General features: G+C 40.6%; 1 protein-coding gene across 1 annotated transcript in view; it reads left to right on the forward strand.

Annotated features, from left to right (window-relative positions):
* AMPH (amphiphysin) overlaps positions 1-13,291 on the forward strand; it is a 232,528-nt gene that overhangs the window by 257 nt on the left and 218,980 nt on the right. The gene's annotated exons all lie outside the window — the stretch shown is intronic.

Consider the following 13,291-nt stretch of genomic DNA (forward strand, 5'->3'; position numbering starts at 1 on the left):
TGCGGCGGCCCGGCCCGCGGTTCCCGGAGCTGGGCGCATCTCCCCGCCCGCGGCCGCCCGCTCGCCGCTGGCCCGCGGGTCCGGGCGGGAGATTGCGGCAGCGGTCCTCCCTCCGGGGGGTCTCCTGGGGACCTGAGTGCGGCAGAAGCGGCTGGCGCAGCGCAGAGGCCACCCCACCAAATCTGTACGGATCGATCGGGCTCATCTCGGAAAACCAAATGGCTTTAATACAGTGCTGTCGAGTGAATCCTCGAGTTCAAAATAGAGCTCTAGACACAGACTTTTCTTTTTCTGTCTTTTTTGGGAGGTCTCTCTCCCTGTGTTTCCCGTTTGGACGCCAGTGTCCTCGGTAAGGTCAGAAATAAATGTGACCTGAACCTAACAGTTCTTTGCACATTTCTGCACAAAGGAGGGCGTTTTATTGCATTTAAGAAAATCCACATTGCACGCCCAGTCTGGGTTCCCTCGTGTTTTACGAACTCCTCAGCAAATTGGCCCCTCCATAATTTATTTTCCGTTTCCAGAGATGGGCGCAGATGAATCCCAGGTTTATACCAAGGGCAGCCCTGTGCAGTTGCGGTATCGTGGCAGGCGATGGGCTCGCCCAGCCCCTCTAGCACTGCTTGTCATCAAGACCTTACTAGCACCGGGGTCTTCATTTATGTCTCCAGCCAAAAGGCATTCATATTGTAGCATAAGCACCCTACTTGAAAATGAACGCCTGCTAACTGAGCCCCACGGTTTTTAGCAGTGGAGCGGTGGTCCCTTTCATGTGGCAGTATTTTCCGTTCCTGGGATTCTGGGTGTTTAGTGTTTGCCTCTCTTACTGGAAGTCAGATTTGCCGCGTTGCTCAAAATGACCGTGTATTTCCCTCTTCAGACCCTGGCTCAGGTTCTGCTTTCCGGGTTTCCACTCACCTGGAGGAACTGAGCTGCCGGGGGCACTGGTCCCTTGGCCTGTCCCCAGGCCCAGAGGCTCTGTGGCTGCCACTAGTCCCGCCCTCCACACACGCACACTCCCAGAGCAGTAAGAGGATTGTATTTCTTTTAATATCTACCCAAGCTCATCCTGAGCCTAGAGAACCACCTCCTGCCGCTCCTTCAGCAGCTGCATTAGCAGGGCTTCCTGGCCTCTTCCAGTCCCTGGTTGGTAACTTGTCCAGAAAGTAGCTATGGATCTGCCAGGATCCCAGCCCGGGTTTGTCATGGTTTTTCCACGCTTCGCTTTACCCACTTGTAGGTATTCCTCTCCCCGCTCTCCACTTCCAGCTAATTACTTGAATCTTTGGTCCGAAGCTTTTTACCGAGTCTGCTTTCCATCTGTGAAAGAATTTAGTGATACAGTGCACCTTTTCACATATTAAATTATTTCTTAATCTAGGTCACCAGCTGTTAATACGCTAAAAATAAATGAAAAGATATTGTAATCTGTTTTACAGAGCATGCAAGCCCTTATGAATTGTTGAAAACTCACTTCATCATTATTAAGGTCAAGTGTGTATTATGATTGCAGTTCTGGATAGTGGTTATTTTTCCATGGGAGGGGAGGTCTACGGGAGGCTTGTATAGGGAGTCCGCTACCCTGTTTTCTTCCCTGGGGGAAGTGCTGATGAAAAGTTCCTGCTGCACCACATTTGGGGCTTTAAGACACCCAAAGTCTTGAGAGTATGGTTTCCGCTGTAGGTAAGTTCTGCTTCTTTCTTGAGCCAGAAATGGGATGTGGGAATCCAGGTGAGGTAGCCCAGCCAAGCCTAAACAGAAGCTACTGGAGGCTGGAAAACACAGTAAGTGGCTGCTGAAGGCATTAGACATTTCCCCCAGAGATTCCTTCCTTTTATGTCTTTGGACCATTCTTTTTCTGTGGTGCACAGATACTCCATCGTAGTATCTGTATACGTCATGTGTTCTTGAGACTCTGGCTTTTTGTTTTTACAACCAAATTGTCTCCAGAGAGAATCTCCTTGCTTGGGTTTCTCATCCTCTGTGCTAACCTGACAGTTGGACGCATTTTGACTCCAAATGCACGACAGAAGCTACTCTTAGAGGCGCCTTAAAATTTTTTTAATGAATTTAAAATACATAACAAAACTCCACTTATTTATTTTGGAGAGACAGAGAGAAACAGAGCACAAGCTGGGGACGGCCAGAGAGAGAGGGAGACACAGAATCGGAAGCAGGCTCCGGGCTCTGGGCCATCAACACAGAGCCCTATGTGGGGCTTGAACCCATGGACCGCGAGATAATGACCTGAGCTGAAGTTGGATGGTTAACTAGCTACCCAGGCATTCCCAAAATGCATTTTCTTAATTGAAGGTCTGTGAAGGTTCAGTGGAAAAAGAATGAAATATATATAAGTGAGAAATAAAATGAACAAATTAGGACAGTCATATTTCTACCACCCAGAAATTTCACTGTCATTTGATATGTAGTCTAATAGATCTTTTCCCATATTTACAGGTCTATATTTGTAACAAAAACAGGCTCATCCCAGAGTTTTTTCACCTGCTTATTTCATTTAATAATCATGAACATTCTTCTGGATGTACATATTTTTCATCAACATTTTATTTATTTATTAAAAAGATTTTTTTTAACATTTATTTATTATTGAGAAACGGAGAGGGACAGAGCATGAGCATGAGAAGGGCAGAGAGCGGGGGAGACACAGAATCTGAAGCAGGCTCCAGGCTCTGAGCTGTCAGCACAGAGCCCGATGCAGGGCTGGAACCCACGTGAGATCACGATCTGAGCTGAAGTTGGATGCTCAACTGACTGAGTTGCCCAGGCATCCCTCCATCAACATTTTAAATGACTGAACAGTATTGGAATGCATGGATTAAAATTTTTTTTTAAATGTTTTGTTTTTTGAGAGAGAGAGAGAGAGAAAGAGAAACAGAGCCTGAGCAGAGAAGGGGCAGAGAGACATGGAGACACAGAATCTAGAACACTCTCCAGGGTCTGAGCTGTCAGCACAGAGCCTGTCGCAGGGCTTAAACTTATTAGCTGTGAGATCATGACCTGAGCTGAAGTCAGAAGTTGAAGCGACTGAGCCACCCAGGCGCCCCTGGAATTCATGGATTTTAATGTATCTCCTAGTTTTTGGATATTCAGTTTCCAATATTTCTGTATATAAATACAAATCAGGGGTAAACTTGTAGTTAAAATGTTTGCGTACACCCTGAAGTATTTCCTTAGATACATTCCTAGAAGAATTACTGTGTCAAAGGTTTGCTGATTTTTATTATAGGTAGATTGCCTTTCTGAATCATTGTGTCCATTAACATTCTCACTGGAGGTGTGAGACACTTGCCAACACTGGAAAATAAAATTTAAAATAATCTATAGCTACGTCATTGGAAAAATATGAGTTCTTGTTTGTTTCCTTTGATTGTCAAAAACCAAACATTATTTTTTGTATTTCTATTTTTTTTCATTTGTGAATTGTGTTTCTATTTTTGCCCACTTTGTTTAGCATCTGCACCCTGTTCTGTGTAAGGGCAAAAACTATCAATTCTAAAGGTTATAAATATGGTTTCTTCCTTTTTTATTTATTTTTTAATTTTTTGATGATTTTCTTCTGCCATAGAGAATGTTTATGCTTATATTGTGCTTATGTTTTATGCATAACTGCTTAAATTTCTCCATTGATTTCATATGGCTTCTCTCCTGGGTGTTGAATTAATTGGGTCCTAGCTCTTGTAAAAAGTGGAAAACTCACTTCAAACTGGTTTAAGGAAAAAGGGGAATATAATTACTAAAAATAAAAATATGGCTCTTGCACATACAAATCTAAATGATATTTTAACATAAATATATATTTATATTAAACTATAAGTGTTTTTATACATATGCATATGTTATGTAAATATACACGTGTGTGTATTATATACATTCACTTGTTTGATTCTATGAGATCGGTGTTATTTCTGTCCCTATTTTATGAAAAATTTTTTTTGTTTAACGTTTATTTTTGAGAGAGAGAGAGCATGCCAGAGGAGGGCAGAGAGCGGGGACAGAGGATCCAAAGCAAGCTCCATGCTGACAGCAGCAAGCCTGATGTGGACTCCAGCTCAGTAACTGTGAGATCAGTACCTGGGCTGAAATCGGATGCTCAACCGACTTAGGTCACAATCTCACAGTTTGTGGGCTTGAGCCCCTCGTAGGGCTCTGTGCTGACAGCTCAGATCCTGGAGCCTGCTTTGGATTCTCTTTCTCCTTCTCTCTGCCCCTCCCCCCCTTGTGCCTGCATGCGTACTCGCTTGCTCTCTCATTCTCTCTCTCTCTCTCTCTCTTAAAGATAAAAAAAAGTTTAAAAAAATGAAGAAGAGGTTAAGTGACATACCAAGGTCAAATATTTAGTAAGTAGTAAATGCGAAGTTTGAACCCAGGCAATGCAGTGCTTTCCCATTATGTGATACTGCCTCTTATAATTAATGAAAAAGGCAGGGGTAGACAAACTCCAGACCTCCTGGAACTGGGGTTCAAGACATCAGGGCTCACATGCCTTTTCAACCATCTCTCCTCCTTGCTGTTCATTCAGGCAGCCCCATTTTTGGGCAGGTTCTCCTGTTTAGGTGGCAAGGTGGCTGTCAGCAGCTCTAGATAGGAGCATGTTGTTCCTTCAGCATTTACACAGAACTCAGTATAGCTCTCATTGGCCCAAGTTGGGCCTTGTGCTTCTCCCTGCGAGATATCTCTCACAAAGATATCTCTCTGGCCAGGGACCAGACTATAGGTTGGATTGGTCCTGAGTCACAAACTACTACTGCCGCTGGGTTGGAGAAGTTCCCCTTGGACCGCATGGACTGCTGGTGGAGAAGGAAGGAAAATCAGAGTATAGAAGGGGGAAAGAATGTCCCACTGGCAAAATAAAACGTATCCACCGAGGCATACTTGTCTGCCCCATGTTTATATAAATAGTCATATATTTTGTAATTTGTAATTTAATATTTGGCAAAAACGTTTCCTGCCAAATTAATATTTGCAATTTAAAAAATCAAATATAATAAAATGATATAAAAAGTTTATTGTGAAAAGTAGCAGGCCCTCGTCCCTCAGCCTTGTCTTGTTTTCACAGAGGTACTAACCACAACATCTCTGTGAAATATACTTGTATAAAATAACTACTTCTTGATCTGTCTTTTCGTATTCGGTGAATATAGGTAAAGATTTAGCTGTCTTACATTCATCTCTATTTTCACATCCTTCAGTCATATATTATGGCAAGAAGTGTTGGTTGCTGAGGATTATATTTTTTAAAAAAGTGTATTTTTATTTAATAAAATATACAAGTCTTTACTTGGGGAATTTTTATGTGTATGGATATCTGCAGAGTTATCACCCAGGTCAAGTTCTAGAACATTTCTGTTCTACCAGATACTCATCATCCATCGTGCTTCTCTTGTTCTTTATCTGTTTAAATTCCTTTATTTTATTTTTTTGTTTTCTTTAAAATTTTTTAAATGTTTACTAATTTTTGAGAGAGAAAGAGAAAGAGACAGTGATAAAGCATGAGCAGGGGAGGGGCAGAGAGAGAGAGGGTGACACAGAATCCAAAGCAGGTTCTAGGCTCCAAGCTGTCAGCACAGAGCCTGATGCAGGGCTCGAACTCATAAACCATGAGATCATGACCGGAGTCAAACTCAGATGCTTAACCAACTGAGCCATCCAGGTGTCCCTAAATTCCTTTATTTTAAATTCCTTTACTGTCATTTCCCTGATAAACACCTTTACATGTACTTATTGGTAACTTTGATGCCTTCTTTTGTGAAGTGTCTGTTAAAGTCATTTGTCTATGTTTTTTATTTGGGTTGCTTGTCATTTTATTATTGATTTGAGGAACTAATTTATATATTCAGGATATGAATCTTATAAAATAGACATTTCACAAGTGTTTTGTTTCCGAAAGTGGTTTGCCTTTTTGCTTTCTTAATGGTACCCTTGGATTAACTGAAGTTTTAAATTTTTATGAAGTTTTATATGACGATTAAGTTTTTCATTCAGCTTTTTGTTTTCTCTGGAGTTAATAATTGCTTTTTTTTAATTACTTATTTTCCTATTAACTATTTAGAATTATTCTTACTTCATCAGGTCTGTTATTGCGCATCAACATTATTATCAAAGGCTCAATATATATGATAATATAATTGTTCTGTTTTCTCCAACTGAAGGACCCCTGGGTACCCCATTTTGAGGCTTCTGCCCTTTTGCCGTAATCTGGGCTGATTTTTCCTGTAGGCCTGCTTGCTGTAAATCTGCCATCCTTTGTCTTTCCTTGCCAGTGTTGGGGTCAAGGAAGGGCTTGAAGGCTCATCTATATTCCCAGACTTTCAAATAGTCCTCTGTTATCAGTGTTGTGTTTGATACTCACTGTACACAGTACTTAGTTGCATTGAGTTTTCAGCTTGAGTGTGTTTGTGTGTGTGACTGTGCAGTGAGAGTTGGCTGCTTTTTCAGTGGTTGCTCTGTACAGGCATTTTGGGTTTTTTCTTTTGTTTTGTTTTACCTTTATCTTCATTGCTGAGTTGTCTCCATTCTTCCATCCTCTTTTCTGCTTCTCTAAAATGTACTAAACTCTCTGATCTACTAAAAATGCCTCCCTTGCTTTTGTCATTGTGTGCTGATACCATCTTTATTTCTGTACTATCATTTTTGTTGGGTTTTGGGGGGAGATGGAAATAAATGCAGTCAATCTGTCTGTTTTTCCATAAATATTTCTACTTAAATATTTAATCCCTCTGAGATTTATTTTTTGTCCATCTTCTTCCTTCTGTGAAATCCAGTGGCATTTATTTGGTCTTAGCTATCCTTGACTTCTGTGCAATATTTAAATTGGTGGAGAACTGTAAACATTTTTAAACATTTAAATATTTTTTAACATGATTCTTATGAGCAGGGAAACTTTTGGTATGTTGTAATATGGAATTTTTTAGGCATTGTTTTTGTTTCTTTGTGTTAAAAATTTTTTTTTTAATGTTTTTTATTTAGTTTTGAGAGACAGAGACAGCACGAGCAGGGGAGGGTCAGAGAGAGAGGGAGACACAGAATTGGAAGCAGGCTCCAGGCTCTGAGCTAGCTGTCAGCACGGAGCTGGATGCGGGGCTCGAACCCACAAACCGTGAGATCATGACCTGAGCTGAAGCCAGACTCTTAACCGACTGAGCCACCGAGGCGCCCCCTTTGTGTTTTGTTTTAATAAGGGAGTTATTTATTTAAATTTTTACTCTTTGAATTCTCAGGAAGTGTCCAGTTTGGTATTCTCTGGGCCAGTTTGTCTGCCCCAAGTGAAAATTATATAACAGTCTTAGGTGAAATGTTTTCCATGTATTGTATCTTCCCAACTAAATTGAAGGTATTTGAGGACAAGGACTGCATGTCTTGTGAATGGTACGTATTCAGTGATGGTGCATTGATTTAACTTTCTGTGTTCTTGTTTGTTCATATTGCACCCCTATAAAGCTTCCTTCCACATTATTCTTTTCTGTCTTCTGTGAAATTATCATAAGGGTTTCACTGTGTATCACTGTCATTTTCTCTGTAATTTTGTGAAGGTAGTATATGAAATAAATTACTCTTCTAGGTTCTGTACATGGTAAAAACTACAATAATATTAGGTGGAACTGAGCTAACTTGTCATTTTTGTAAGTTAAACAGCCAAATATTGGTAGAATCATGTGGTTGATTGTGTGATATGACAAGAAAAAAACCATGTTATTTCCTCCCTTATACCTAGTTATATGACATTTCTGTGTTTTTTTAAATTACTGCCTTGCTGATGCCCACTGTTAGATTTGTTCTCAGAGAAACATGTGGATGGTGTTTCTGTGTGCATGTGCTTGTGTGCATGTGTATATGTACATTAGATGTAAATAGAATAGGAGAAAATTCCTTTTTTGTTTTGTTTTGTTTTTTAATTTGGGAGAGAGAGAGCATATAAGTTGGGGAGAGGGGCAAGAGGGAGAGAGAATCTCAAACAGGCTCTGCGCTCAGCATGGAGCCTGATGTGAGGCTGAATCCCATGACCCTGGGATCATGAAGTGAGCTGAAATCAAGAGTTGGATGCTCAACTGACTGAGCCACCCAGGAGTCCCCAGGAGATTCTATCCATGGGGCCTGTTCATAGACGTGCGGCTTCTATGACCACATTTATATCTGAAGACACTTTGGGCACTGTGTCCATGAGGCAATCCAGAGTTTCCTCTTTCATGGTCATCTGAAGCCTTCTTGTTTCCTGCTTCTACGTTGTGCAAGCTTATGCCTTCCCTTCCACTAGGATAATTTTCTCTAAGAATATTAAAAACTGCCAGATTTCATGTAACACAAGGATATTCTTGACGGATTAAGGCTTCCATCTTTCTTTTGTACTTTCTTTCGTTCATTCTTTCCTTCCTTCCTTCCTTCCTTCCTTCTTTCTTTCCCTTCCTTCCTTCCTTCCTTCCTTCCTTCCTTCCTTCCTTCCTTAACAAAAAATACCCACTCAAATACCCACGCATCCTTTTTTCTCCAGGAATCTATACAATAGGGAATTAAAACTACAGGATCTCTGACTTGAACATTAGTAAAAGTTACCTTTCTCTTTCACAGGATAGCATATTGTGTGTGTGGCATGTGTATGTGTGAGATTTCCTACGTAATACTTTAGAAGTCAACTTGTCTATGGACCAATACAACTTAAAACACCTAAGATACTTATAAAAATAATATGGCCTACTTTATTTGGGGTATAAAACGAGGTCCCATTTCTTTGAATATTCAAATTAACTGATTTCAACATCTCATCCATTGTATCGTAAGAATCTCTTATTCCTCTCTGGGGTTCTGTCTCGTGATAAATTCAGCAATCCTAGGGGGAGTTCCCTCTCTCTAAAGGAGTCAGTGGTTTTTACTACGGCCTTATGGAAAATGGTCCCAAAAGGGTATCCAGCATTCAGATGTCATTCTTGCCCCCCCAGATGAGCACTTCCACTATGGTTCCCACAGTAATGACAGGGGCAGGAAGCCTTTCTTTCTAAGTTATCGCTAACTGTGGTCACGTTATGCTGCAGTGTGCCTGAGCTCCACATATATAATCCATGGACTTATCATTTCCAAATACCCCTGCACATATATACACATAGCTGCCCCACTCCAAAATTTCCCATGATGCCAGGGTTCCTAAGTTAGGAAAGATTGGATGTCATCAAGCACTGATTATTCATTCCATTCCATTGCACTATGTTCCGTTTCCAAAAAAATGCTTGTGGGAGCATACTGAATTGATCTTCAGACTCCAGTTTGAAGTTACTGCCCTAGAGGACCTACAGTATTTTTTCCTTTATTTTGACTTTTGGGTCACCTCAGTCCAATCAGGGATGGGTGGATGAGTGTGAGTGCACGTGTGTGTGTGTGTGTGTGTGTGTGTGTGTGTGTGTGTATCTATGATTAGGTTTCAAATGAAAAATACTACAAAGCACTCTGGGAAGGGTTGAGTAGAGATGGGAGAGTACTTAAAAAACAATCTGTTCCTGTTCCTTTTTTAAAGTCTGAAAATTTCAACCATACTGTTTAAACACAATTTTTTTTAGCGATTTCTAGGGGCCATGTGAGTAGAGCTTCTTAGGAAATAAGGCTCTGTGGGCTTCTGTGAAAGGGATAACCCATGTAAAGATCTCTTGTGTTTAGGTATAATTTCCCGGAGAGTCTCCATAATGGCTAAGATTTACATAATGAAAGTACCATCATCACAGAGTTAAAAAATTTACCCATGAAAAAATATAATAAGACTATATGCATAGCATGATGCAAAATTAAAGTGATAGTAATCACAGTTGCTTGAGAACACATTCACGGGCCAACTTTTAATATAGAAATGCTGAAACTTCATTCTTATTGATTCAAAGTCTAAATTTAAGTGTAGTACTTTAGTAGATTCATTTCCTGAATACATATTGAGTGAATTCCTTATTAGGAACGATGTTGGAAGAAGCTGTGGGTAAGATCTTAGTTTTGAAGTGTTTGCTGTGTGACTGGCATATATCAATTTTGACTACCCCAAAGCAGCTTAGAGCAGATGTACACAACCCAGAAAGCCCCCAGGTTGAGCATTTCAACTTATTGTCATATAGTTATTTAGTTGAAATTTTAGTTCGTACTTGGGAAGAACCTGAATATATCGATGCCATATATTTTGTTTTGTATCTTAAAAATGCCTATAATAATTTATTAGAGGAACTTGGGTGTCTGACTCTTATTAATTTCAGCTCAGGTCATGATCTCACAGTCATGAGATTGAGCCCGTCATTGGGCTCTGCGCAGAGTGTGGAGCCCACTTGGGATTCTTTCTCTCCCCCCTCTCTCTGCTCCTCCCCTGCTAATGTGTTCAGGCCCTTTCTCTCTCTCTCTCTCTCTCCCTCTCTCTCTCTCTCACAATAAATGAATACATGTTTAAATTAAGAATTTAATAAAATACACATGGGCCCATACGTAAGTGCACTCTTGTTATAGTACCTAATGCTGAGTAAAGGATGCTAAACTTACTCTAAAAGTGACATATTCTATTGTGAAGTCAATCTGGGAGAATTCATTCATTCATGTAGAGCCATTTATTAAGACTCTAATGTGTGAAAGACACTTGGTAGTTACTCATAATATAGTAGTCAACAAGGCCATCCTGGTTAAGCATATTGACCAGCAGGAGTTGGTAGAGAGATAAACTTCAAAAAAAAGTTTAGTTTTTTATTTTGAGAAAGAGAGTGTCAGAGAGAGAGAGAGAGGGAGAGAGAGAATCCCAAGCAGGCTCTGCATTGTCAGCACAGAGCCCATGTGGGGCTCCATTTCACAAACTGCGATGTCATGACTTGAGCCCAAATCAAGCATCAGATGCTTAACTGACTGAGCCACCCAGGCGTCCCAAGGGATAAACTTTTGAACATAATAACAACTTATCTATTAATGAAAAATCGTAATTAAAAATTCTGTGAGGAGAAAAAAACAGTCTTTTATGTAAGTGGGTAACTCACCTAGAGTGAGAGGATTGGATGCACCTACCTGAAGAAGGTAGATGTTAAGCTCGGATCTGAAGGATGAGTTGTGATATTATGCAAGAGGAACGGCATAATGTTTCAGTGATTACAGGAGTCAGGACGCATTCCATAGAGATACGGAATAAGAGTTATGGCATATAGAAGTCAGAATCAAGGGTTCACATTGGTCTTATAAATGATCCTATTCTACCATTTGCATACTCAGTGAGGCAAAGTGGACCCTAACTGCCATGGTCCTACTGTAATAGCAATCCTTGTTTTGTGTGTGATCAGATATTCACCCTGACACATTGAAGGGTTCTTGTGGGGCAGAGTTCCTTCATGACACAGAGGCAGGACACTGGAACAGAGCTGACTTGCTCTCTGAATTATACATACATACGTAGATCATACACAGTCACCCAAAGATGCTTTTCTACAATGGCAGTAAACTCCAGCCCAGTCTGTTTCATGGATTTATAGGGTCTTTTGCCTCAAACCGTCAGAAATTTAAAATAAAAATGAAAGCCCTGAAAGGTTACACGTCGACAAAGATTAGTTTGTCTTTTAAACAGAGGGTTTGATCAAGAGGTGTGATTGCATGGGGATACCCAGCATTTAATGAGAGAGAGAGGGAGAGAGAGAAAGGACAGAGAGGACCTGCATGGTTGAGGCTGGCACCAAATTGACTTCATTATGTTGTGGGCACTGACGTGATTATTTCACAGGCAGTGGTCTTGAAGTTAAGAATAATCCGTTTGGGGTGATTTGCAGCTTGGAAATAATCAAATTCGGAAGAGAATCTTTTGCAGCAACTTCCTCTTCCTCTACCTAATAATGGTTGCTAGCAGTTGACTAACATAGGTAGTCCAAGCGTTGGAAGGATCTCCCGTTTTGTGGTAGCACAGCCTAGAGCTGTACAACACCTTTCGTATACCTTATAATTCCTCGATATTTGAGACATGTTATAAGAAAACTTGCCTCCTTTTTTTTAAATTTTTAATGCTTATTTATTTTTGAGAGACAGAGAGAAACAGAGCATGAGCAGGGGAGGGACAGAGAGAGAGGGAAAGACACGGAATCTGAAGCAGGCTCCAGGCTCTCAGGTGTCAGCACAGAGCCCAATGTGGGGCTCGAACTAATGGATCATGAGATCATGACCTGAACTGAAGTTGGTCGCTTAACTGACTTAGCCACCCAGGTGCCCCAAGAAAACTTGCCTCTTAAACCTATGTATTTCTCTAGTAAAATATCCTGTTCCAGGGTCCTGCCTCTGTGTCACAAAGGAATTTCCTGCCTCCTCTCTGCTTGGTGGGTTCTTCTCTGCATCTCTAGGAAATGATGTATAAACTGCCCCTCCCCAACCCTTTTAGGAAATGCATGTGGCTGTGTGAACCACTGGCATTCTAAAGCAGTGGGTTAGGACAGGAAAGGGCTTTTCTGGGGAGTTGTATTGGTTTGTAATTGCTACTGCTTTTTTAAGGCATTTTCTAAAGTTTATTTATTTATTTTGAGGGAGGGAGAGAGAGAGAGAGAGAGAGATATCACATGCATGAGAGTGAGAGTACAGGCACTCAAGCTAGAGAGAGGCAAAGAGAGAGGGAGAGAGAGAATCCTGAGTAGGTTCTATGCTATCACTCTGGAAGCTGATGCAGGGCTTGATCCTACAAACTGTGAGATCATGACCTGAGCTGAAATCAAGAGTCAGACACAGCCAACTAAGGCACCCAGGTGCCCCCAGAATTGCTCTTGTTATGTATAGAGAATGAAATGAATCTGAAATCAAGTAACTCTATTCCAATGTTTTCTTCAAGTGTCACCAGGAATATCTGGGGAAGAGGTGAGTTAAAATGCAAATTCCTGGGCTTAGTTACAAACTTACCAGAATCTCTTACATAAGACATGCATTTTTAATAAGTTCCTCTGGTAATTCAAAAGCTCAGCTAAGTTTGCAAAATACATTGACTTAGAGAAAGGACGTAGGTTGAGAATTTTGGTGATTTATGATCTCCTAGGTCCACTTCGGGGTTGTAATATGGTAAATAAGCCTTCTACTTTTTCATGACTTATAAATTTATCTCCAGTGTAGTGAAGGGAGAGAGGTGAAGCACAGTACCCTTATGGAATGCTTGAAAAATACCCTTATGTTTAAAATAGCTTACTTAAATTTCAAAGAAATCAGCCACTTTAAAATATTGTAAGTGTTTCATCAAGAGACAGATGTCTTCCTTGTTTGGGATGTTGTATAGCATAGAAGGCTGGATTCTGTATAATCTGATTCTGTAAAAAAA

Source organism: Suricata suricatta, chromosome 2 (assembly GCF_006229205.1).
Source record: "Suricata suricatta isolate VVHF042 chromosome 2, meerkat_22Aug2017_6uvM2_HiC, whole genome shotgun sequence".
Classification (NCBI taxonomy): domain Eukaryota; kingdom Metazoa; phylum Chordata; class Mammalia; order Carnivora; family Herpestidae; genus Suricata; species Suricata suricatta.